The sequence below is a fragment of the Oryctolagus cuniculus genome, chromosome 2, assembly GCF_964237555.1.
Source record: "Oryctolagus cuniculus chromosome 2, mOryCun1.1, whole genome shotgun sequence".
NCBI lineage: Eukaryota > Metazoa > Chordata > Mammalia > Lagomorpha > Leporidae > Oryctolagus > Oryctolagus cuniculus.
The window spans coordinates 188456742-188483276 of NC_091433.1; positions in this window are offsets into that span (position 1 = coordinate 188456742).

Genomic DNA, 26535 nt, shown 5'->3' on the forward strand with positions numbered 1-26535 from the left:
TGTTTTCTAGGCATCCAGATTGGCCCTCAGTATCAGTGGTTTCCTCTACAAACAGGCCAGCCCAACATATTATCTCTCTACTCTCATCAAGTATTTTTTCCCAGAGACTCAAGAATCACAAGAGATTAGTGGTCAGTATTCAGTGATGAACATTTCTTACTCAGAGGTAGCCTGGCTCTTGCCTCTATGATAGTCCATTGTCTTTCTACTGAAATCATCGTACAACATCTAACAAACAACTCCACCCACACAGTCAGTATGACAGATCACAGAAATAGTGGCAAATTCTCATTAGCAGCAAATTTATTGATGAGTTACTGGATTGATTAATGGAGTTTGTGTTACTAAGAATAACTAGTCGATCAATAGAAAAAGACCAAAGCCATTATGGAGATGAATCAATCATTGAGGCATGGTGCATTTAGAAAGTGTGATATTTTCTTGCTTTAAAATTGATAAAATAATTCTGAGATGTCCAACATTTGGTAAATGTTGCAGGATAAGAGGCTAAACCAATAAAATAAAAGAAAAGAAATACCTTCCATTAATTTCGTTTACATTGATTAGCCATTAAGATCACTTCATATTGTACTTGTAGAATCAACCAACCGAGAAGAAACAAGTTCCCCTTAAACAGCTCTCCTATCCCAGGACTTGGCTCACTTCATATTATCCTTCCCCTATCTATCTATAGTCAGTGTAGGTTAGGTGTAATGGTTTTATATGTTTTTCTTCTAGTCTTCTTTATGAAATACTCTGGCTTCTTAGAACCTGTGGCATATTCCCAGTGATTATGCTGATGGTGGCGGCTTAGAGAATTTGTCACAGTACTGGTCCTTCTGTTTTTGTCTTTCAACAGTAATGGCTCTATAACCTTTACTATTTTAAAGATCTTTTGATCTCAAAACTTTTAGCAAAATGAAGAACCTTAAAATCATATATTATCCTTTTAACAGTTTCAAAATATCACTGGACTCTGCTGTGATGTGAAAGTTTATGTTCCTGGAAATTCATATGTTGAAATTTAAATATCCAAGATCATTATATTAAGAGGTGGGAGAGTTGGGAGGCGATTAGGTCATGAAGGAAGAGTTTTCAAGAGTGAGACTAGTGTCCTTAGAAAAGAGGTCCCTAGAAAGTTGACGTGCCCCTTCTATCATGTGAGCACACAATGAGAAGAAATCATCTATGAGGAAGAAACAGATTCTCAGGAGACACCAATTCTGCCAGCAACTTGATCTTGGACTTCCCCGATTCCAGACTATGAAATAAATTTCTGTTGCTTATAAGCCACCCAGTCTGTAGCATTTTGTTAAAGCAATCTGAATAGGCTAAGATGGATATTTTTAACCTATTACAATAATATTTCTAGAGGAAGAATTTACAGCTATCAGCCCTGTATGAGACACAACAGACAGTTCAATAGACTGTTTCCAAGCCAGTTTCTTCTAAACTGGTTGCAGACATCTGGCCATTTAGATCAATACGTGGCAGATCTGAAAACACAGATTCTTGTACACAATTCATGACTTTCATAATCAGTACTTCTTCTTAGTAGTGCCAATATATAACCAAATTGGTAACTATGGAACTGGTGCCTTGTTTGATTGATTGATTGGTTTATTACAAATTAGGAAAAGCATTAAAAATCAGCCTTCTTAAGCACTTCCTTTATTTCTCTTAAGGTAAACACATTTCATGTATTTCACATATACAGATTTAGGAACACAGTGACACTCCCCTCTCTTGTCTCCCTCCCACCCACACTCCTACTCTTCCTCCTTCTTCCTTTCTTATCTCCTTTCATTTTTTTTTTTTTTTGGACAGGCAGAGTGGACAGTGAGAGAGAGAGACAGAGAGAAAGGTCTTCCTTTGCCGTTGGTTCACCCCCCTACTGGCCACTCTCCTCCCAATTTTTACAATGCTCTACTTTCAGGTTACTTTAAACTCATGATTAACCCTACACTAAGTAAAAAGTTTAACAAAGAGTAAGAAAAATAACACTGTTCCTCAACAGTAGAGACAAGGGCTGTAAACAATCATTGAATCTCAAAATGTCAATTTAACTCCTATACATTACATTTTTGATAATCTATTAATTACCACATATCAGGGAAAACATATGGTATTTTTCTTTTTGGGATTGGCTTATTTCACTAAGTATAATGGTTTCCAGTTGCATCTATTTTGATGCAAACAACAGGATTTCATTCTTTTTTATGGCTGAGTAGTACTTCAATTGATAATTTTTCATCACTTTTCCAAGTTTGTATTAAACAATTGACCTACATCAGAAGAATTGCTAAGGTTTGGATTATCCCTTGCTCATATGCAACAGTTGTACCCCATATTCAGGCTCCTTGTCAAAAACAGGAAGAAATGATGAGGCTGTTTATGCATGAATGTGCTGGAGATTAAATCCCAAGAATACAGTATTTTTTTAAAAGATTCTATTTATTTATTTGGGAGGCAGAGTTACAGACAGTGAGAGGGAGAGACAGAGAGAAAGGTCCTCCTTCCACTGGTTCACTCCCCAAATGGCCGCAACGGCCAGAGCTGCACTGATCCAAAGCCAAGAGCCAGGAGACTCCTCCAGGTCTCCCACGCAGGGGCAGGGGCCCAAGGACTTGGGACATTTTCCACTGCTTTCCCGGGCCATAGAAGAGAGCTGGACTGGAAGAGGAGCAGCCGGGACTAGAACCAGGGACCATATGGGATGCAGCGCCACAGGCAGAGGATTAACCTACTGCACTATGGTGCCGGCCTCAAGAATATAGTGTTTTATACTTGAGCAGTCTTCTCCAGAGTAAAGAACAAGCGAGTATTTCTGCTTCTAATTCATAACTCAGTGAAACAGGCAGGATAGGACTCATTCGGATAAATAAGGAAGCTGAAGCTCAAAAAGATTGAGAAACTCATTCAAGATGACACAGATAAAACATGTCCAAGTGGAACCATATCAAGATCTTCTTACTTAAATTGTTTTCTTTTATTCTTTTTTTAACTTGACACATAGAGTTAGACAGTGAGACAGAGAGACAGAGAGAAAGGTCTTCCTTCCATTGGTTTACCCCCCAAATGGCTGCTATGGCCGAAGCTACGCCAATCTGAAGCCAGGAGCCAGGTGCTTCTTTCTGGTCTCCCATGTGGGTACAGGGGCCCAAGCACTTGGGCCATCCTCGACTGCTTTCTCAGGCCAGATCAGAGAGCTGGACTGGAAGAGGAGCAACCGGGCCTAGAACCTGGCGCCCACATGGGATGCCGGCGCCGCAGATGGAGTATTAACCAAGTGAGCCATGGCACTGTCCCCTTTTTATTCTTGAATGTCACTGACTTGGCAGTGATGGTTAAACATGTGCATGAATTCACATACACTTAACATACATAGAGAATTAGTACCATTTGATCTGGAGTAACCAGGTGACCTGTTATAAAGTCATTTATACTATAGCTAGTAGAGCATAACTAATGTTTTTCTTAGATGTACACTTTTTCCTCTCTAGTTTCTATTTTTTCATTTAGCTGAGTATCTATTCATATATATCTATCCATAGCTATACCTTCGCATAACATAATCATATAACATCTTCCAAGCTTCTATGTTTTATTTTAAACCTTTATTAATATATAAACTCATAAGTAAAATTAAATCTTTCTCATTCACCACCCTTGTCTGATATGGCTCAGCCTTTCCATTTATAGATAAATTGCTTTTTCCTGTATAAAACAGGAAACTCATTGGACATTTCATGGAACTTACCTTTATTGTTTATTCTCTTTATGAATTCTTTTGTCACCAAGTCTTCATATGCAATTCCTTTCCAGGTGGTATGACATCAGATATCAGACTTGGGATCCAGGATAAGCAAAAATGCTACAGAATGGGCATGTTATTCATACTTACTCATGTTTTCTTTCCTACCTTACATTTCAATTATTTTTGTAAACATTTTCTCTGTCCTGCTGGACTATCAGCTAGCTTTAGTCATATGAGAGATTTTTGGCTCCAATAGTATAGAGGATTAGAAAAACATTTTTAGTGGACTTCAGCATAGGAAAGTATACTTCATTCGATTAATGGACATGAAAACCAAGGTACAAAAAGATTTATCATATATTTTAAATTATAAAACAATGAGGTGGTAATACCAGAATCTAGTCCTATAACCACTACATCTGCTCCTGGACTCACAGGAACTTATTGAAAGTAATTTATGAGCTCAATTAGATACAGGCTGCTTTATGCCTTGGAAACCCAATTTTTCCTTTAGAAAAGAAGGACATATGACTCAGTTCACAGGATGAATCTACGCTCCAGAAAGCCAAGGAAAGAAGTAGAGAAAGCATAAATGGAGAGTACCTTGGGACAGGTTGGTGGATTGCTCATTTTCAAGGGTAGCTACACTGTCAGTCCTAAACAAATCCAGAGAAACCTGCTGTTGACACACGCGAATAAACCACAAATAAAGCCTCCATAGTTCTTCATTTCCAATTCTGTGTCTCAATCAGAGCTTAGAAAAACAAAGACACAGACTTTGTGGAGCTATTTAAGCCTGGAGCTATACTCCTGGGGCATGTTGAAAATGAAAAAGAAATCAGTAGCCCTAATAGAATCTGTTTGATATTTGTCTTATAACAATTGTACCAGGTGGAGTATTAAAACACAAAGAGTTTTTGGTACCATTTCAGAAGCAATTTTGACATTAACTTTTTAAAGAAGATGCTGTATTTTGAGGTAGCAGTTATAAAACCTCTTACCTGAAGGAACAGGTATTAAATATGTTTTAATTTGTGGATAAAGAGGCCAAATCAAGGATACCCTCTGGGTATCATGTAACAAGAGAGACAAAGGACAAACCTTCCTCATCCTGGAACTGTTTGCTGGGATGGTTCATGCCATGTGCGTGGGGAGTGAGCTTTGGGTACAGCTACTGACAGATATTCTTCACAGGATACATGGCCATGGGATTGAGGAAGTAGGATGGGCTGGTAGTTAGTTGTCACTGATGTCTATGTCTCAGTGATGTGGAGACCTCAGCATACTTAGCTCTCCTGTAGAGCTTGGTCTACTACTACTAGGAAAGTTGGTTGGGGCAAGGCAACCTACTGAGTCACTAATTGTAGACCAATCCTCCACCATCCTGTACCCAACAGCTGCCAAATAGCAGAGACCTCCACCTGTAGGTGAGCAAGTACAGGTAAAGGCAGTGGTTTGGCTTAGTTACTGGCCAAGGAAGCAAGGCCTGGGGCAGCCTGGGAACAGGAGTTGAAGGAAATGCTGGTTTGGTTTCCACAACTCTAAATGCTCAATCACTGAAGTAGTGTTGGTGGGCTATGAAGAATAGGAAGTGGACTGGATTTTGGACATAGGAAAACCATGTTTCATAGCATGGTTGAATAGTGACATGGTTACCCTGAGAGACAAAATAGAAGGAAATATAAACTGGAGAAAAGGGTACCTATGAAAAATCTGAGAGGACATATCCAGATGAATAGATGAGTCTAGTCCAACAGGCAGAAGCGATTGGCACCATGGGTGTTGATGTGAAGGATGAGAACAGTTTCACAGGCAAGGATTTCATGGTGACAGGAACTCAGAAGTAGCAAGTATCAGGCCGGCACCACAGCTCACTAGGCTAATCCTCCGCCTTGCGGTGCCAGCACACCGGGTTCTAGTCCCGGTTGGGGCGCCGGATTCTGTCCCAGTTGCCCCTCTTCCAGGCCAGCTCTCTGCTGTGGCCAGGGAGTGCAGTGGAGGATGGCCCAAGTGCTTGGGCCCTGCACCCCATGGGAGACCAGGATAAGTACCTTGCTCCTGCCATCGGATCAGTGTGGTGTGCCAGCCACGGCGGCCATTGGAGGGTGAACCAACGGCAAAAGAAGACCTTTCTCTCTGTCTCTCTCTCTCACTGTCCACTCTGCCTGTCAAAAAAAAAAAGTAGCAAGTACTGTTCATTGCATTGCCCAGTGGCTCATTTTCCTCTTGCCTATGAAAAGATTATGCATCCTTGTCCATTGTCATGTGGCTTGTGGGACCTTTCTGTGGATGTTGAGTTCCTGCCTCATTATCAGGCTTGGTCATCTAATCTGCTTTGAATAATGAAATCCAATCACACCTGATTAATACTAATGTCTTTATGAGACATTTCGTGCTTTTGTAGTCCTTCCACCAAAAGAAAAACTGCACTCCCTCATGTTGGAATTTGGAGGAGCTGCAGATTCTCACTGCCATTCAGTCTGCCAGGCAGGAGATTGAGAGAGAAAAGATTTTTGTTCTTGTTGTTTTTTTAAGCTGATGATATGTTAAAGATCATTTGTTACTGCAGCAAAACTTATATACAGATAAATTTTAGAAATGAAGAAAAGGAGCTTCTAATAGTGAACCCGATTACTAGAAAATTGGATCCCAGGCACTAACATGAGTTAGGTCCATGCTTATTGTTTGCACAATGATTAGGTAAACCAAGACATAATATCTAAACCAAGACATAATATCTTGAGGCCCTGGTCTCAAGATATTTAACAAGACACCAGCACAGGGATTTATATCTCAGAAATATACCATTCCTGAGTCACAAGGTTAGGGTCGCCGATACCAACCTGATTCCAATTTGAGTCATTCAGTCACTTTTCAGTGAATTAAGTGCCACCTACCTGACACCATGAAGCATAGTAGGAGCTAAGGGTTCAGAAACAAAGGAATTTGGGGAGCTGAATATAAAGAGGAAGATACATAATAAAAATTTCCCCAAAAGTATATTATGTATGATATTACAAAATGTTCTGTTAGGATAAAGCAAGAGAGAGATCATGTCACAAAGTTTCTACCTAGCACATTGAATTTAGAAGACAGATTTCTGATGTATCAAGACTGAGATTTCACCAGTATCAAAAGCATGGAAACTTAGCTGGCCCAAGCTCCCTAAATCTCTCTTGTTTAAGCAGGGTTGGTCAAAGAGAAGTTCACAAAGTGTAGTTCATAACATGAATCAGACCTCACCTTGGAGATTCTAAGTTGATGAATATGGGATGAGACTAAAACATAGGTATGTTTTAGAAGTTCCCCAGATTAATATTGTTGAACAGTCATTTTGAAAACCAGTGGCATAGAAATTAAATCAGCTCACCATTACTGCATATCTATCATGTGTAAGACAATGTGCAGAGCAACACAGTTAAGTACAGTAATAAAATTAATTGCTAGTAATATTTTTAAAGGACCTTAAAATATTGAAATCTTATGGGAAGATAGTGTCTGGCACAGAGGACAAATTTAATGTCACGCATTGAGTGAATGACTGAAGAGAAGCATATTTAACAATGTTCAGAATTTTCGTCTAGCACTCCAAGTTATGGTCATGTATAGTTCAGGAAGCATGGTTCTGGGGGAAGGTGTGGGTGTGAAGGAACATGGGTTAGATGGGCATTTGACTTGGATGTTGTTTGTCTTATGCAGGTCAATGTCTTGGGAGCTTATCATCAATGTGCAATGTAAGACTGAAGAAACAGCTCATAACAGGGGGTCCTTAGCTTAATTGGAGACATATCCTTCAAAAGTATTAAGTATTTCTGATGAGAATCTGGTTAGTTTTCATTAAGGGATTGTCATAAAAGTGGAAGCTTGGCCCCACCTATCTCTGTTTGGCTTGCTCCAGCATGGTTCTCTGTGAGGGTGTGATGTCCCAAGACAGCGCTCACCAGAGCTGAGCCAGAGCTAGCACCTTGCCCTTGAGCATCCAAAATCCAGATTTAAATAGAACTCTTTTCTTCATAAATAGCCTGCCTCAAATATTTTGTTATGGCAATGAAGATCTGACTAATACATTAGGAAAGAAAAGCTGGAATGCAGATGGGACTCATGTCACTGGGCAAGGGTTATAGTACGATGCAGCAGCGGGGAGCCAGGCAAGTCCTGGCAGGACAATCTGGCTCGTAGAATGCAGGGGTTCCATTTTCACCACCTTGGGGGCATGGAGCTTTCTGTGCGTTTGCTTCTGATACAGAACATATCAGAACACGTGTTATCTATCAGTTTCGAGTTTTGTTCATTGCATTTTCAGAATGAACGTTTAAAAGCAATTGCTACAATACAATTTTGTGAACTTGTAGAACTGAGCATTTCTAATTAGGTTGCTATAGCCCTTAGCCAAATTACTGCAAATGTCATCTCTCTGCTCTCTTTTTGATGTAAAATGTAGGACAGTCAGCAATATACACAATTTAATCTTAACATAGGCAGACGCTGCTCATGGTGACAGACGAGTCTGTTTTCCATTAGCCCAAAATTTGCTTAGTCAAGCAACTTTCTTATTCACAGCTTTCATCAAAAACGATGTTTCTGTCTTTTAAGCAAGCTGCTACTTTAGCAATTAGCTGTCCTTACAAATGTGAGTAATTGTCTTCAGGATGCCTAGTGGGGTTGTCATACTCCAAGTTCACCTCAATTGGCATAAAACCAGACCTCACAGATTTGGTATCACTTGGCACAGTTGGCAGTTGGCTTTCTGGACTAGTCATTTTTCTCTTCAGTGGAAATCTACATTCATTTAAAGAAAATATTAATTCGTAAATATTTCAATTTGCTCTACCCCTTGACTGAATTCCCCATCCTTTGTTCTTCCATACACTCATTGCATACCCAGGTCCATGTATTATTCCAATGGGAGGCACATCACTGCTTCCCAGCCTAGATCAATTCATATACAACCAAAGCATAGCAAAACAAAGTGAAAAATTGATCAAGGAAAGCAATAATAATCAGCATTAGTTGAGGGACTCACATGTATGAGGCATTACATTAGGTCCTTCAGTCTTATTCATTTCTATTTACAGTTCAAAGAAAGTGCACTGTTATTCCAAGTTTACAGATAAGGAAACTGAGTCAGTAGAGATAATTGACAATCTTAATACTTCACAGCTGAGTTATGAAACAGCTATTTACAGAACTGTCTGATTCTATAGTTTTGTATTACAACATCCTAAGTACCACTGTCCTGTGGTTTACCAGTAGTTATCTTTTTTCTTAACTATTTATGTATTTATTTATTTGAGAGGCAGAGTTACAGGCAGAGAGAGGGAGAGAAAGAGAGATAGTAAGAGATCTTCTATATGCTGGTTTACTCTCCAAATGGCAGCAACAGCTGGAGCTGAGCTGATCTGAAGCTGAGAGCCAGGAGCTTTTTCGGGGTCTCCCATATGGGTGCAGGGGCCCAAGCACTTGGGTCATACCGCTGCTTTCCCAGGCCATTAGCAGAGAACTGGATCTGAAGTGGAACAGCCAGGACACAAACCACCACCCCTATGGGATGCTGGCACTGCAGGAGGAAGCTTAACCTACCATGCCACAGCGCTGGCCCAGTAGTTACCTTTCATACTTGGAACCCTCACCCACACTGCTGAGTAGTGGGGTTCCTAGTTATGCGCCCTACACAAAGGCATACTTTTTTTTTTTTTTTTGCAGAGGGTGGAATAGGCTCCACTTGGATGGTTTTCCTAGTCTCTGAGGTCTGTCATCTATGAGCAATCATCTAAAAATAAAGCTTAAGTAAACCCCTGGCTCTTGTGAATCACCTTTGTGAATCATCAGGTGCTTCATGCTGACCTTGACCCACCAGTGAGAAGGAGACCCCATCTTTTGCCCTCATGAGGAGACCCTTGAGTCCCGTGTTGGTTTGAGAGATGGATTAGATGAACATGCTGTGAGAATAACGTGCTATTGAGATGTCTTTTGCAGAGCCAGCAACTATAAAACCAGACTTTACATACTGTATCATTCACAACCTGGCTGTGAATTGACTTTCTCAATTTGCTTTTTTCACCCAGCTCATTTTACTCTGAACATATACACTTTTTATTCCATGAGTTACTTTGTTCTGTTACTCTCATTCCACATACCAGTTTCTCTAAAGTGATCATGTTTCTTCATTGATAATTATGGTTTCTCAGTGGCTCTACTGGTTTCCATTCACCTGTATTATCATTGACTTTGATCTTCTTCATCCCATCTATCTTCCAGTTTAGTTCCAGTTAGAAATCTCAGAAGCACTCTTGATAACTCGCTTCACAGTTGAAATTTAACCGGAAAACTGTCCTGTGGATGCTCAGGTCTATAAGTAACATTTGAAGTTCCCCATCCCCATAGCTCCTTTCCTAGTCCCAGATGCTCAGGATTCATCATGCAGATTATGCAAATGCCTTCTAACTGCTCTCTACACGTGTAGAGTGACATCCTTATATTCTGTTTTCTACTTACCATCAGAGGGATCTTTCTAAAGACTCTTTTTTCTCCTTTTAAAAATCTTTAAATGGGAACTAGTATTGTGGATCAGCACGTTAAATTATGACTTGCAGCACCTGTGTCCTACATCAGAGTGCAGGTTTAAATCCTGGCCACTCTGCTTTTGATCCAGCTCCATGATAACACATCCAGAAAAACACTGGAAGATGGTCCAAGTACTTGGGTGCCTGCCAAAACCTACAAGGGAGCCCTGAATGAAGTTCTGAGCTCCTGACTTTGGCCTGGCCCAGTCCTGGCTGTTGTTGGCATTTGGAGAGTGAACCATCTGAAGGAAGACAGCTCTCTCTTCTTGTCTTTGCCACTCTCCCTTTCACATAAATAAAGTAAATATTTAAAAATACTTTAAATGGATACTCATGTTTTCAAGATAATGTCCAATTCCCTTATGGCATCTATATTAGCTATACATCAAGTTGTATTAATCTTCTCAAAATCCAATGGGAATTTTCTCTTGTTTTAAGTTCATCTCAACTCCCTCCACCCCCTAATAACTTACTATGATAGCATTTATTTATTAAGATGCACTGTTAACTTTAAAATTTATATGCATATTTTTTTTTCTCTTTCCTCACCCTCTGAATTTTAGGCTTTCTGACTAGGCATGAACTCTATTTTGTTAATTTCTATACTCCCAGCTTATAGCAATATGCCTGGCATTTTTGGATATATATATATATATATATATACACATATATATATGAGCATTATTTCCCCCCCCAACACCTTTTTACTGCTGGGTTCAGAGTGTTGGGCTCATGTCCATATATGGGCTTGCGAGTGACTTATTCAGATATATGGATGTAGGTAGTCATTGAAAGATAGATGGAGTTGCCCAGATCAGATATAAGCCAAGCTAAAATCAACCAGTTTTTATGCTGCAGAAAACTTTCATTCAAATCACTTACTTTTTAGACTCAATTTGCATATGCCCTTAGCTTGTGGAAGAGGAGATGATGTTGCAAATTTATTCTGAAATAGATTTTTGCAACTGCGATAGATAGGAGATGAAAGCACAGCATTTGATAATGTTGATTCCAGAGAGAAAATGAAAATTTCATTGTGGGTGGAGAGCAGAATGTGTGATTTTCCTCCTGCTGCTACCTCAGTGACTTTAGGACAAGATGAGGTAATATGGTGGTCCTTGGAAGGATCCTGGAACAAGCCATTCCACAGAGCTTAACACACACCCTGTGTCAAAGCACTGTGCTAGAATAAAGAAATGTGACGTGCTCCCTGCTCCTGGAGCAGGTTTGTGTGTGTGCATGCATGTATACACATGTGGACACATGTAGGGGGATAGTGTACACAATGGGTAATTCTAAGTAAAAAGGGAGACTGCGAGAATAGAAAAATAAAGCTTTCTGGAACCACATCAGGGATTTCCATTCAGACTCTAGGAGACCTCTGAAGAGGTAATATTTGAGTTGAATCACGAAGGGTGAAAAAGGCTTTTCCATGCTGATCCCAGGAAAAGAACACTGCAGCTAGAGGGAGCAGTTTGTATAAAATCCCAGATGGGAAGTGGCCTGATCAAGTTGTGAAAAAAAAGTGGCAGGGGTGAATGGGAGAGCATGGCAGTAAATGGACCTTGTGAAGAGAGTTGGACAGAGTCACTGGTTCTTCCAATATAGGGATTGGAGGACCAATGAGGATTTGGAAGAGGGGATTGACCTTGTTACTCCAGTATTGTACATTTAGGAGCACAATAGGGTGAACATGATTTATTCAGTAACTTGTATTTGGGGAGAAAGCCAGAGACAGAGAGAGAGAGAGAGAGAGAGAGAGAGAGGGAGAGAGAGAGAGAGAGAGAGAGAGAGAGAGAGAGAGAGAGAGAGAGAGAGAAACATAAGAAACAGACAGACACAGCTCTTATATGCTGGTTCACTCTACAAATACCTTATGATCCAGGATGGACCAGGCTGAAGCCTGGAGCTGAGTACTGAACCCAGATCACCCACATGGGTGGCAGAGACACAACTATTTGAGCCATCATTTGTTGCTTCCCAGGGTCTACGTTAGTAGGAAGCTGGAATTGGGAGATGATCAAGGATCCGAACTCAGGCACTCCAATATGAGATGAGATGTAGGTATCCCAATTGGCATCTTAACCACTGAGCCAGATGCCCATCCTAGTGTATGCTTAACCTTTATATCTCATAACACAGAGCACAGTTCTGAATATATTTTATCATTGCCGTGATGAAAGAGTAGATATGTTAGGTATAATGATCATCTACAAATCTCATTGCTACTATAACATATCTATACTGGAAGAAGTCAATTAGAGACAGGTAGCAAATTTATGAAATCTTTTTCATTTCTACACTATATATTCATTCTCATAAAGCTCTAAAAGTGCTTTTTACATTTCAATGACAGGAGGAGGAGAAGCAGTTTCTGGAAGAATAAGTTATCCATGTAGGTGATTTCACATGTCTTTTCTCCATATAACAGACAGATATAAACATCTCTTTTTATGGAAGAGAAGGCTGCTGTTTCTAATGTGAAGAGATTATATTTAAGTAGATGGAATTCAGTAATATTTCTATGCAGTAGACTACAGACACTTAAATCAGGGTTCTTCCTAGGATCAATATACTTCCACAGTGACAGAGACAATTAAATGCTTTATGGAAATATCATGTAGGTATGAAGAAAAATCCCACCTGAATTCAAGGGATTGAAAGTCTAAAAAATTGAGAGGAGAGAGTCAGAAATGCGAATTTCAGAATAATCTTTGCAGGAAGGATGAAAATTTAAACCTCACATATTTTTTTTTCTTTTCTTTCTACATCCCCCATTTTGTCTCATTTAGGAAAACAGGAAAATGTCAAAAAGAATGAATCTTAGTACCAACAGGGAAAGGGAATTTGAAAATCTTCCTTGGGCTATTCTAATGGACCAAGAGACAGTGGATTAAAATAGTCATCCAATGAAAGCAAAAATAGACAGTTGCTATCCTACAGAAGCATCTAATGAAACATCAAATGACTGTCTTCTTTGCAATGCTTGTATTGCCAAATTGTATAAAATATGCATGATCCTTTTATAGAAGGAGTACATAAAGTAAAAGTGAGTGGGAGAACTTTACATATGAAACTGCATTTATAGACATACAGTGTGTATGTACTTTTGGCTACTCAATGCAAAAATGAAAGTGATTATGAGGAATTTGAAAGTCCGTTGGTGAGAAATTGTTCATAAGCCCTTTTGAATGTGTGGAATAATTAGCAAAGATAAAAAGACACATGTAGGGTGATTTAATTATTATGTATCTTAAAGTCTGCCTTGTTGAAAACAAGATAGATTTCATCTAAGTGCTTTACAAAGCAGAATTAGGATCAAAGAGTGGACGTTACTCCGAATCAAAGTATCCCTGCATGCAGAGACTAATTCATTTAATTAGTGAACATTTCACAAACACTGTTCTGTGTTGACAAAGACAACTATAGCAGAGTGGCCAACCTAACAAAAAGAGATAGGTTTATGGACAAATAACCAAATATTTATGGCGAATATACATATATTCACCATAAAAAGTATTAACGCACATGCTGCTTCAAGCCTTTTCATCAAAGAAATGTTCAAATAAGAAACATGTGAATTTCCAGGGTTTGAATTTTCTATTTGGTGTCTTTTGAATATTTCACAATGCTAACATAGTCTTGAGGGTGAGCCACAATTAGAGCACAGACCTGTTTGACTTCCCAGAGGGTAGATGTGAGTCTTACTTACTCACATGTGATGGTAGGACATTCAGGGGAAGCTCTGGTGAGCACGTGGAGAGGAAGGCATGGAGCTCCGGATGTAGAGGATGAGACAGAGTTCATTAAAACTGCAGAGAAAGCAGGAGAGGGGTGGAGATCCTGGAGGCAGCACTGCAAACTCATTAGCATTCTGTAGCTTACCCTGAAACCTCTATGACTGGTACTAACTTGAGAGATGGAGAGTTAACTCATTAGGAGTATCTCCATTGTCCAGTAGATACACTGTATTTGTTTGCTGGGATGCTATAACAAAGTACCACAAATTGCAAGGCTTCAACCATTAAGCTAACTGATGCTAGGTTTGGCTCCTTCTGAGGCTGTGAGGGAAACTGTGGCGTGTCTCCCCATAGCTTCTGGTGGGTACTGGCTGTCTTTGTTCTTTCTTTTGCTGTAGCACCACCACTTAGCTCTTTGCCTTCATCTTGATGTTGACTTTTTTTTCTATGTGATATCTGTGTGTCCTACTTTCTCCTTTATGTGAGGACACAGGACATACTGCATTAGGATCTACCTTACTGGCTTAATTTTAGCTTGATTACCTGTATAAAGACCCCCTTCTAAATAATGCCACATTCTACATTGCTGGAGTTAGGGCATCAAAAATACTTGGAGAGAACACAATTTAACCAATATGTGAACTTTGTAAGTATTAAGGCAATTTTAGAATTTTATCACATTTTCTTGAAGACATAGACAACTTCAATAAAATATTTATGATCATGATAGTGAAACAGCAAAAGTGATTTTGAAAATTATACATCTAGAAATTAAAATACATATACATCATTGTGAAAATAACTTCCTAAGATCACTAACTCATTACTTCATCTTTCTTTTTTCACTATTTTTACAAAAGCACTTCTTGTTTAAAGTTCTTATTTTCTTGTTATTTAATTTCTGTTTAACTAGTGTGACAAACAGACTTTGGAGAGGAAATAGTTATTGAAACATCTGCACCGGCAGTATCACAGAATATAATCTTTGTTAATTGTTCGTACTGTCAGAAAGACATTCATCAGACTTGGTGTAGTTGATGGTAATCTGGGCTAGGACTGAAAAGTCTGGAACTTAGTACCAATGCTCCCATTAATTTTGCTTCTTTTTAAGTACATCACTTGATAACTGTAAGATACAATTAAGGAGGATTATATTATATATTATATCCTCATATAATTTGTAAATATTACATACTCTAGAAGTTTTTATTAGTCTTTGTTCTACCTTTGATATTGTATCATGCATACAAATACATTAAGTCAGAGCTCCAAAGAATTGCAAACAAGATATGAATGTACACATCAGTGTTAATGGAAGAAGAAATATGTGTGAAATAAACTACAAAAGATGTCGGTTTTATTTATGAAGAGTGATTTGATTGTTAAGAATGTTAAGTAAGCATAGTTATTTGAGAAATGTGAATAAACCTGTGCTAGATTTTTTAATAATAAAATAGATTGCTATTCTTGAAATATGAGTCACTGTTTATTAAATCAACTTAATGAATCAAGACTAAAATTAAGGAAAAAATAATTGAATGGAACATGGTAGAACTACAAAGAAAACAGTGTTAATATTTATATTATTTATATTTATGTAATTTTGAGAGCTGGATTGCAAGATAGATTGTGTTTCTCACAGTGACCTCATTCAGAGGCTTCAAAGCTACTGTCTGTGGTAAGTACTATCTGTGAAGCACTGTCTTTATAGAGGTTGGAAACCGCTGCTCAGCTAGGAGGTCTAGAAAAGGATGATGAAAAAAGAGAAACTCATTCAGTTTCCATTATCTTCTTTATTTTTTAAAAGATATATTTATTTATTTTAAAGGCAGAGCTACATACAGGCAAAGGTAGAGAGAGAGAGAGAGAGAGAGAGAGAGAAGTCTTGCACTGCTGGCTCACTCCCCAAATGGCTGCCATGGCTGGAGCTGGGCAGATCCAAAGCCAGGAGCCAGGAGCTTCTTCTGGGTCTCCCATGCAGGTGCAGGGGCCCAAGGGCTTGGACCATCTTCTATTACTTTCCCAGGCAATAGCAGAGAGCTGGATAGGAAGTGGAGCTGCTGGGACTCGAACCGGCATCCATATGGGATGCTGGCACTGCAGACACCAGTTTTACCAGCTATGCCACAGTGCCGGCCCATCCATTGTCTTCTTTAAAGAAATTAATAAGGGCTTGAGATGTGGTGCAGCTGGTTAAGCTTCTGCCTGCAATACTGGCATCACATATTGGTGCTAGTTCAATCTGTGCTGCTTCACTTCTGATCCAGCTCCCTGTTAATGCACCTAGGAAAATAGCAGAAGATGGTCTATGTGCTTGGGCACCTGCAAACATGTGACAGACCTGGATGAAGCTTTTGGCTCCTGGCTTCAGCCTGGCTCAGCCCCAGTCACTGAAGTCATTTAGGGATTGAACCAGTAGATTAAAAAAAAGAGAGAGAGGGAGAGAGAGAGAACTCTCTCTCTCCTTGTAAGTCTGCCTTTCAAATTAATAAGATAATCTTAAAAAAAAAAAAAACAAAGAAAACAATAAGGCTGCTAAAATAGAAAAAAATGCTTTATAAAAGAAAATTATATCTGACTTGGATATGAAATTAATTAAAGAATACATTGTTCCTTTACTTACATTGGGTCCACGATGCACTAAGTTGAAAATGCATTTAATACATGTACTGAAATCATAGCTTAGCAATGCAGTACACTGGAAGTTATCTGTTGTTTATGCTAATCTGTACACTGCTTGGGGGAAAGAGGGAGGAAGAGTGCATGTTTGTGTGTGTGTGTTTGTGTGTGTGTGTGTGTGTGTGTGTATGAGAGAGAGAGATAAGGAATCATAATGTTTAATGCTACACTGGCAAAATCATTATGCAAAATCTGAGGCATGGTTTCTACTGAATGCCCATTGCTTTTAGATCACTCTAAAAAATACTATTAGTCAAATCAACAGGGATCATGTGTTTGTAGCTGTTTTACATTAGCCCAGTTCTCCATATCTAGGTTAATTTCAAACTTGGGTACTGAACAACTTTGATAAGAGATTGCAGTAAACTTTAAAAAGCTTTTTAAAACAGAAAATTCTGAAGTTGCAAGAGCAGTGGCAATAGTATAAAAAATACCCAAGTGTGATTATCCAGTTTCAGTGCTTTGCAATCGCAGGTTTCAATTCCTCTCCCCTTTCCAACCTCCTCCTTTCCTCCTAATTACTTTGAAGAAAATCTCTAGCACTACAAGACCTATAAAACAATAAATATTAATAACAATTACTATTGTTCAGATTTTCAGTAAAGTTTTAAAAATTGATAGACCCCAATGACATACTGCTTTATACTGACATAGCTATAATAAAAAAAGACATGAGAACATGCATCAGCAGGAATGGAGAGATGGGGACCCTCACAAATTGTTGGCAGAAATAAAGAATTGTGCAGCTACTTTGGAAAACAGTTCTGCAGCTCTTCAAAGTGTTCAATATAGAGCTGTTATGATTCCATAATCCACTCTTGTTTATGTACTGAAGAGAAATGTGTGCACACATCTGCTCCAAAAGTTGTACTTCAATGTTGACAGCATCATTTTCCATAATAGTCAAAATGGAGAAAGAATATAAATGTCTGACAATTGATGAACAGATTGATATATGGTATATTTGAAGCATGGAATTGTATACATAACAGGAACAAACTTTGACAGTGTTATGCTAAGTAAAAGCAGCAAATTGTAAAACATTTCATTATATGAAGTTTCAGAACAGGAAAATCTACTGAGACAGGTAGGAGATGAGCAATTGCCAGGGCATGAGGTGAGGAAGGATGGAGAATCAGGGGGTATCTGGAAATGGCTATAGATTTTCTTATTGGAGTAGTGAAAATGTTCTGAAGTTGATTATGGAGATGCTTGCACAGTTCTGCGCATACATTAAAATCACTGGATTATGCAGTTTAAATAGGTGAATTTTATGATATAAAAGTACTGAATTATTCACTTTAAATAGATGGATGTTACAGTGGGTGGATTATACATCAATGAGGCCATTATTTTAAAAAAGAAGGGAAAAGAAAGCATACTGATAATTAAAGTATGAAGCAGGTGAGGAAATACTCCAGTTTGTCATTATGCCTTGAGGCTGACCTGAGGAGAAACAAATAAAGGAAGAAAACTATGCATGATAGGTTTCTTTGTCTCTGGCAATGTCAGAAAATTGGGAAAAACACATATACACAGGTACTCAACTTTTCACCTGTTACCATCCCTTGGGAAAAATTCAGAGAGAGGCCTGGCAAAAGATCTACAGGGTGCACGTCAACACTGGCCTATTCTTCAGTCAAATCAGCTTAACTTTCGGAGCTGAGTTATGACACCAGTTATCTGCTTAGGATTGTTGTGAACTGCAACTTAGATAATGCATATGAAACTGTCTTGAAAATCAGGAAACTCTATTACTGTCTTGTTGTTGTATATAAGAAAGATCTATTTACAGTAAACTAATTTGTTTTTGATCTGTAGATAATGGTTGCTGTGGCTATTTGCTGCTCATTGCAACCCATGGCTGGTCTTTGTCACTTACATATGATTCTCTTAGCATTTCTAGCAACTCTGCTGTAGATAGTGTGCAGTTAGGAAACAGTAAATGCTACTGCTTTGGCTTATTTACACATGTATCAATAGAAGGTCTTTTTAAAAGAGGACATGTTGGTGTTCTTAAAGGATAGGCAAATCCATCTTAGTTCTTTTTTTTATTCTTTTATTTATTTATTTATTTATTTGACAGAGTTAGACAGTGAGAGAGACAGAGATAAAGATCTTCCTTCTGTTGGTTCACCCCACAAACGGCCACTACAGCTGGCGCTGTGCCGATCTGAAGTCAGGAGCCAGGTGCTTCCTCCTGGTCTCCCATGCGGGTGCAGGGGCTCAAGCACTTGGGCCATCCTCCACTGCCTTCCCGGGCCACAGCAGAGAGCTGGACTGGAAGAGGAGCAGCAGGGACTAGAACCCTGCGCCCCTATGGGATGCTGGCGCTACAGGTGGAGGATTAACCAAGTAAGCCACGGCACCGGCCTCCATCTCCATTTATTTATTTATTTATTTGACAGGTAGAGTTATAGACAGTGAGAGAGAGAGACAGAAAGAAAAGTCTTCCTTCCGTTGGTTCACCCCACAAACGGCCACTGTGGCCGGCACGCTGCGCAGATCCGAAGCCAGGAGCCAGGTGCTTCCTCCTGGTCTCCCATGCGGGTGCAGGGGCTCAAGCACTTGGGCCATCCTCCACTGCCTTCCTGGGCCACAGCAGAGAGCTGGGCTGGAAGAGGAGCAGCCAGAACTAGAACCCGGCGCCCATACAGGATGCCGGTGTAGGCAGAGGATTAACCAGGTGAGCCATGGTGCTGGCCCCCATCTAAGTTCTGTAACACCTCTGCTTTCTTTCTGGACTCCGTTTTATATATACCTATGTATAAATTATATGTTCAACTCCAAAACTGAATGTGACTTTTTTTTTCAAGAAATGGGCTTCTCATTTAACAGAGATAACAAGGAAATCTATATGCATTCACTCCTATTTCCCTTTTTTGTTTCAGCTTTCATTTTTCTCTTCTTCCTATGACATTTCACCCCCTCAGCTCCTCTTTCTGTCCAGTCAGTATTTGCTTGAATTTTGAGAAGTGAAGTTGAAAACTGGCTCAATCCCATTTCTACTGGGACACATTGTTTCAGACTGAACTGTTGTGAAGTCAGGATATAATCTTGCCATCATTGGACCTTGCATTGAGAAGTGACTTTGGATAACATCTATGGCAACCCACTTTTACTGATGAAGTATATAAGAGAAAGCAAGCAGAGCAGAAGGATTGCCCCCTCCCAGGCTTTCACCAGCCCTCTGGCTAAACATAGGATTTCTTCTCCGCTCACACCCCATGACTGCACTTACAACTCTGCTCAGTGATCCTCCAGGCTACTGGATTTATTTATATCCTTCTAAGCTCAACATTTCTTGAAGGCAAGAACTCTTTTCTGAATATGTTAATAAAGACTAGAACATCACACCTACCACAGGCAAGAGTTCTTTTTAGACTAATCCTCATCTAACAACAGTAACAGATAGGCAAATTGTATCGCAACCCTTGGGTAAGGGACTTTGAGTATCAGCAGTGAAAGACAGAATTAAACAATACGCCATTACTCCGCCTCTATATTTTGTGATTATTTCCACTCCACATAAAATCAGGTCATTAGGTTCTGAAATCTTTGGTGAGGAAGAAACTCATTCTGATGTTAAATTTGTCTCATATTTTTGTACTTCACCAAAATATAAGTAAAGCAAACAATTCAAGAAAACAAACACACACACATATGTAAACAAATGACAGACTTTTTGAATCCCCTGGGGGAACTTGCTACAAGACTTTTGGCCTTTAATGTCTTTGCATGTTTTAGAGTAAGCATTTTTATCCCCCTAAAATGATTTCGGAAATGAAATCTCAATCTTTTTTTCTTTTTATTTTGGCTTGACAACATTTCAGATGAACTGTCACTTTTGCTTCATAATTAAAAAATGAAATAGAGCTTCTTTTAGCTATTTTTTCTCCAACTTGCCATTAAGAATGAACACAAGTCAATGTGGATATATGGATTTATATTTTGTAGAAATAGTGGATGTTGATGGGCAAGAAGACATAAACCAACTTACATTAAACTGATTCTGCATATGAAATGGCTATCTTCCTCTGGGAAGATTTTATCTTACCCATAAATACTTAACAGAAATTTGTGGGCTGTGGGTTTTTCAAAGGGAATGGCTCTTGCTCCTTTTAACTCTGAGGAATCAAGTGGCTCTAAAACACTTATAGAAATGGCTATAAGTGATTTATCTCCAATGCCAGCATTGTAGCCAAATACTCTCAGTGGATGGCTTTGGTATTTTGAAGTACACATATTCCTCTGTATTTTGGTTTTATCATCTGTGAAGCAGATAAGACTATTACCTGCATTTCCTATCAGGTTCTGGTGAGGAATAGAATAAGAAGAAAGACGCAGCTGCATGGAATCTGAGTTCATCCACAAGGTGTTCCGGATCGCATTCAGAATCGATGGGAAAGAGGCAATGTTAGAATTGAACTACAGGAAAACTGGTTCTAGGACAGGTTGGTTATAGTGCAAAGAATCACAGTGATAATTTCCCAGGGCACGAAAGCTGAGAGTCCTATGAGCTTCAGTCAGGTTCAAGGGAGCCCAGTCAAGACCTTGGTACACAGGATCAAGGACCTCAGGAAAGTAATGATGCTACATGATTGTACTGCACAGTTTCTAGTTTGTCTCTTTTGAGAAGCACCCTAGGCAGCATCTGAGACTGATGTGTGCACATGTGTAGGAGTGTGTGTATATGTTTATGAGTGTGTGAGAGTAAGAGAGGGAGAAGGAGAGGATGAAGAGAGAGAGGGAGAGAGAGGAAGAGAGAGAATCTGGGGGCTAGTGAATGAGGATCATGCAGAAGAGTAAATTCCAGGTGACACATGATGTATTCAGGCTACATAAAGAAAGTAGGATGAAGGGATTCAGGACAGAAACCAACCCTAGGAAGGCCAGGAATGTGGTCAGGAGCCAACGAACAACAATGAAGGATTAGAGTGAAAGGAAGTACTCACCTCATTGGCCACAGATGTACCCAGGGGCTCACCAGCCACAGCTTTCACGAGTTTGGGGCAGCAAGTCTAATTCCAGATCAGAGTCTGGGCTGCCTAAAAATAATCTAAAGTCAGTCTATGAAGCAACTTACCAGGACAAAACCTTCAAGCCTGAAGGTCTTACTGCCTAGTGCTTGTAAGGGCAGGGGAACATGAACAGTGATTCTACAGACCTGACCTGAATGGCCTGCCTTAACAGAGAAGCCAGGGACTTCTCTAGGGGGTGTATTTCCAGGCTTAGCAATTGGGCTTTAGTTTCTTTCTTGTATTCATTTAGATCTCACTAGAAGATTGAAATTTGACTCTTGTTTTTGTCCCAGCAACATTTGGCAGTTAGATTCCGAAACAGATAATTTTAGTTTCAGGTAAATGTGAAAAATAACGTTTAATCTATAGAGTTTGAGCTTCAGGCTGTTTGTTGCCATTAGATGAGACACATAGAATGTGATAATGCTAAAATCTATAATGATAAGCACATACCACCAAGGCAAATCTTCAAAAAAAATCTATTTTAACCTGGGCAAATTAATTCTAGAGTGAAAGTCAAATGCAAAGTATGTGCCCACACAGGTCATACCAGAGCCTGGCACCCTAGCACATGCCAGTGCATGCTCTCCTACTGTGATGTCTCCTGTACGATGGGGAGTTGTGTGGAGAACAATGTAAATGCATCCAGGACACAGGCACGAAGCTGCGATTCCTCCTGTTACATGCAGCCTGGTTCCAGTATTGCCAGGGGATCCTTTACTCTTGTTCTGAGCCTTCCTTCTGCTCGCTGTCGTCCCATCCCTTGATGCTCTCTGAGTCTTGGGTATTGGGGCAGGTGTCCTAGAGTAGAAGCTGTAACGCAAACTGCCTTGAACTCCTTGTTGAGAGGAAATTCAAGATTCAGGCATGGATGAGGGACAGGTGAGAGGCAGAGGTGCAAGGGACCTGGAACTCAGACGTTTGGAAATAGAAGGAATCCCAGGCCAAGGTAGGCACCCAGAACCTGCCTATAATTAGCAGAGTTTCGTTTCCTTGTGGTGGGGAGGGGGGAGATAACAGTTTTTGCGAACAGAAAGAATGGAATGTAGTAAAGGAGCAGTATTGCAGGTCAGGGGCTCAGGCAAAGAAAAGACAAATGTGCAGTATGAGGGCACAAGGAAGAGGCAGGAGGCCAGTTATGGGAAGGGCTGGGAAGAAAGCAAGGTCCATGGGTTATAGAGTTACCCGATCTTAAATTGGCCCTCATTAACTGTAGGACTTTCCCCCAGCACAGAGCATCAAGGTTCAGAGAGTGACCTTCCCTAGAGGTGCAGACAGCTCTGGGAGTGGAGAGTTGAAACACTGGGGGCTGGGCTCAAGCAGGACCCTGTGTGGTCTGCTCCTCCTTTTATCCCTGCAGATCTGGCGTCCTTCAGCGAGGAGGCCCATTCCTACAGATCTGGGGATCCAGGACTCAAACTGGACTCATGCACCTGCTGTCCTCCCTGTCGTGAGAAATGTGCGGAGTGCCCATCACAGCTTCAGAGGAATTCTTCAGAATACTTTGTGCAGCCAAATCACACTGGAAACCTGGATATTCAGACAGCATGACAAAGGTCATATTGTGGTGGGCCTTCAAAATGCCACTTGTCATAGTGATCACTGCAGTGCAATGGCTTTTCTGAACCCCAGGGAAGCTGCATTGTGCAAGTTCAGCTTGACTTCCCCCTTAAACCCCACCAATGTGTGTGTGTGTGTGACACATATGTATCTGGAGACAGCTATTATATGTGTATCTTTTTATATACATGTGTATATACATGCATATGTATATTTACATGTGTGTACGTAATATATCAGCACAGCTTGTTTATTCTTTAGTTTTTAAATATTTTTATCATTTAAAAATAAATGACCTCACCTTAGATGCTGATGGTGTCCCTGTCCAAGTCCCCTTGGATTCCCCTTACTACAGTTTCACATGAGCCAAGGGAATACCGTTAATAAATGGCAGGTGAAAGATACAAATACCCCACCTCTCTCATTCTTGTTGGGAATCAAGAGCAAGTGACCAACAGTATTTCAGATCTTCCCTTTTCAAGTAAGCTAATGCTGGTTAACTTATTAATGTCCCACATATTTGCTTTGTACTTGAACCTCACCCCAAAACAACATATACTTGACCCTGGACTGTGTTCCTGGAAGAATTGCAACTACAGAGTGGGAAATCAATCCTTTTGTGTTGTTTTGCTAAAATGTGTGTTTTACGAACCATCTGATTTCCTATTAGAATTTTAAAACTACATTATTTAAATTTTTATTCTTTTTTCATGTAGAATTGAGTTATTTTTTTTATTTTTAACTTTTATTTAATATATATAGATTTCCAAAGTTCAGCTTTTTGATTACAGTGGCTTCCCCCCAACCCGTAATTTCCCTCCCACCTGCAACCCTCCCCTTTCCCACTCCCTCTCCCATCCCATTCACATCAAGATTCATTTTCAATTATCTTTATATAGAGAAGATCAATTTAGTATATATCAAGTAAAGATTTCAACAGTTTGCAACCACACAGAAACACAAAGTGTAAAGTACTGTTTGAGTACTAGTTATAGTATTAATTCACATTGTACAACACATTAAAGACAGAGTTCCTACATGAGGAGTAAGTGCACAGTGACTCCTGTTGTTGATTTAAGAATTGACACTCTTGTTTATGGCGTCAGTAATCACCCTAGTCATGAGTTGCCAAGGCTATGGAAGCCTTTTGAGTGATTTTTTTATTCTTAATTTATTTTCATTTTATTTGAAAGTCAGAGGGACAGACAGATAGACAAAATGTGGGGAGACTTTTCATATGTTATTTCACTTCCCAAATACCCACAACAGTCAGGACTGGCTGGGCCAGGCTGAAGTTAGAAGCCTGGAGCTCGATGCAGGTGTCCCATGAGGGTTGTAGGGATCCAAGTTCTTTAGCTGTCACCTGCTGCCTCTCAGGGTGACATTAGCAAGAAGTTTAATTGGAAGTGGAATATCCAGAACTCAAACCAGGACTCCGATATGGCATACAGATTTCCTAAGCACTGATTTAACCACTGCACCAAATGCTTGCCCTTAATTTTTTATTCTTTAGAACATAAGGGTACTGCATAAAATTCATTTAAAACAGGATTAAAAGATGAAATTAATTTTCCTCCAAAAAATAAATCCATAAAACTTTTATATAATACTCATTTTCCATCGACTTTCTGAAAGCTCTTCCTCTACTTCATTAGAAAATTATGCCATCGTGACTGAAAATTCAGTCTTTACAAAGAGGATTTAAAAGCCATTGTTTGCTTAAACTAGTTCAAACAAGTGAGTAGTGTGAATTTCAACCTCAATGATAATAATCTTGTGTAGCATTTGAACAATCATTGGCATATACCTAAATTCAGTTTGATCAGCCTGTGGTAGGTGAAATGACAAGAGATTTGGGAAACACTCAGAAAGCTACATAGAGGGTGTCAAGAGTTCACAATGAGAAACTCTGTACACAATCTTAGCTTTTGACTTCTAGAACATTGGATTCTTCTGTGCTGGCTTTAGAAATAATGCAAACAACACACCCAGGGTTTATATCACCTGCAAAGAAAACAGGTACTGGAGGAACCAGTATTTTAAGTCTTATATTGCTAACTCCCAAAAAGTCCAAACAGAGCAAAGCTGCATTACAAGGACTGCTGGATTCGAAAGAAGAGGTTTCATGTTGCAATATATAGAACTAAACAGTTTCTTTCTTAAAAATATTTATTTATTTATTGGAAAGGCAGAGCTACAGAGAGGCAGAGGAAAGACAGAGAGAGGGAGAGGGAGAGGGAGAGGGAGAGGGAGAGAGAGAGAGAGAGAGAGAGAGAGAGAGAGAGAGAGAGAGATATTCCATCTCTAGCTCAGTACTCAATTGGCCACAATGGCTGGAGCTGGGCTGATCCCAAGCCAGGAACCTGGAGCTTCTTCCAGATCTCCCACAGGGTGCAGGGGTCCAAGGACTTGAGCCATCTTCTGATGCTTTCCCAGGCACATTAGCAGAGAACTGGATCAGAAGTGCAGCAACTGGGACTCCAGCCAGTGCCTATATAGGATGCTGGTACTGCAGGTGGTGGTTAAACAATTTAAAATCTTCCTTCCAGCTCTTAAATGCAATATTCAAGTAAGACTGAGTGTATTATTGATCTGTTTGTTCTATGTTAATAATTTTAGAAAACTAACAAAAAAATCCTTGAGAACTTCCAAGATGGGAGGATTGAGAGGGAGAGGGAGAGGGAGAGGGAGAGGGAGAGGGAGAGGGAGAAAGAGAGAGATCTCATCTGCTGGTTCACTCCCCAAATGCCAGGAGCCTGGAATTATAGGCAGGTTCTCCATGTGAGTAGCAGGTTGCCAACTACTTGAGCCATCGTTATTGTTTTCCAGAGTATACATTTGAAGGAGGCTGAAAGTTAGGAGCAGATTTCGGACTCAAACTCAGACTCAGAATACAGGCATCCCAAGCATAGTGTTAACCACTATGTTCAATGCGTGACCCAAGGGGGAAATATCTATAGATATAGATATAGATATGAATGAAAGAAATCATATCTAAAATTGTTTATCTGTTAACAGCAAAACTTTGTTTATCCATAAGTAAGTGTTCCCTATAAAATATTAGATCATGCCTTGATCAAGGAAACAGTATTTTAGAATTCTGGGGCCTCAAGAGAGCTTACTGTCTCCATGAAAGATGCAGAACCAATTCTGCCTTTGAATAATCCACAGCCTGTGACGGCCTCTGTTCTGACTCTCAACCTTTCCTGATTCCA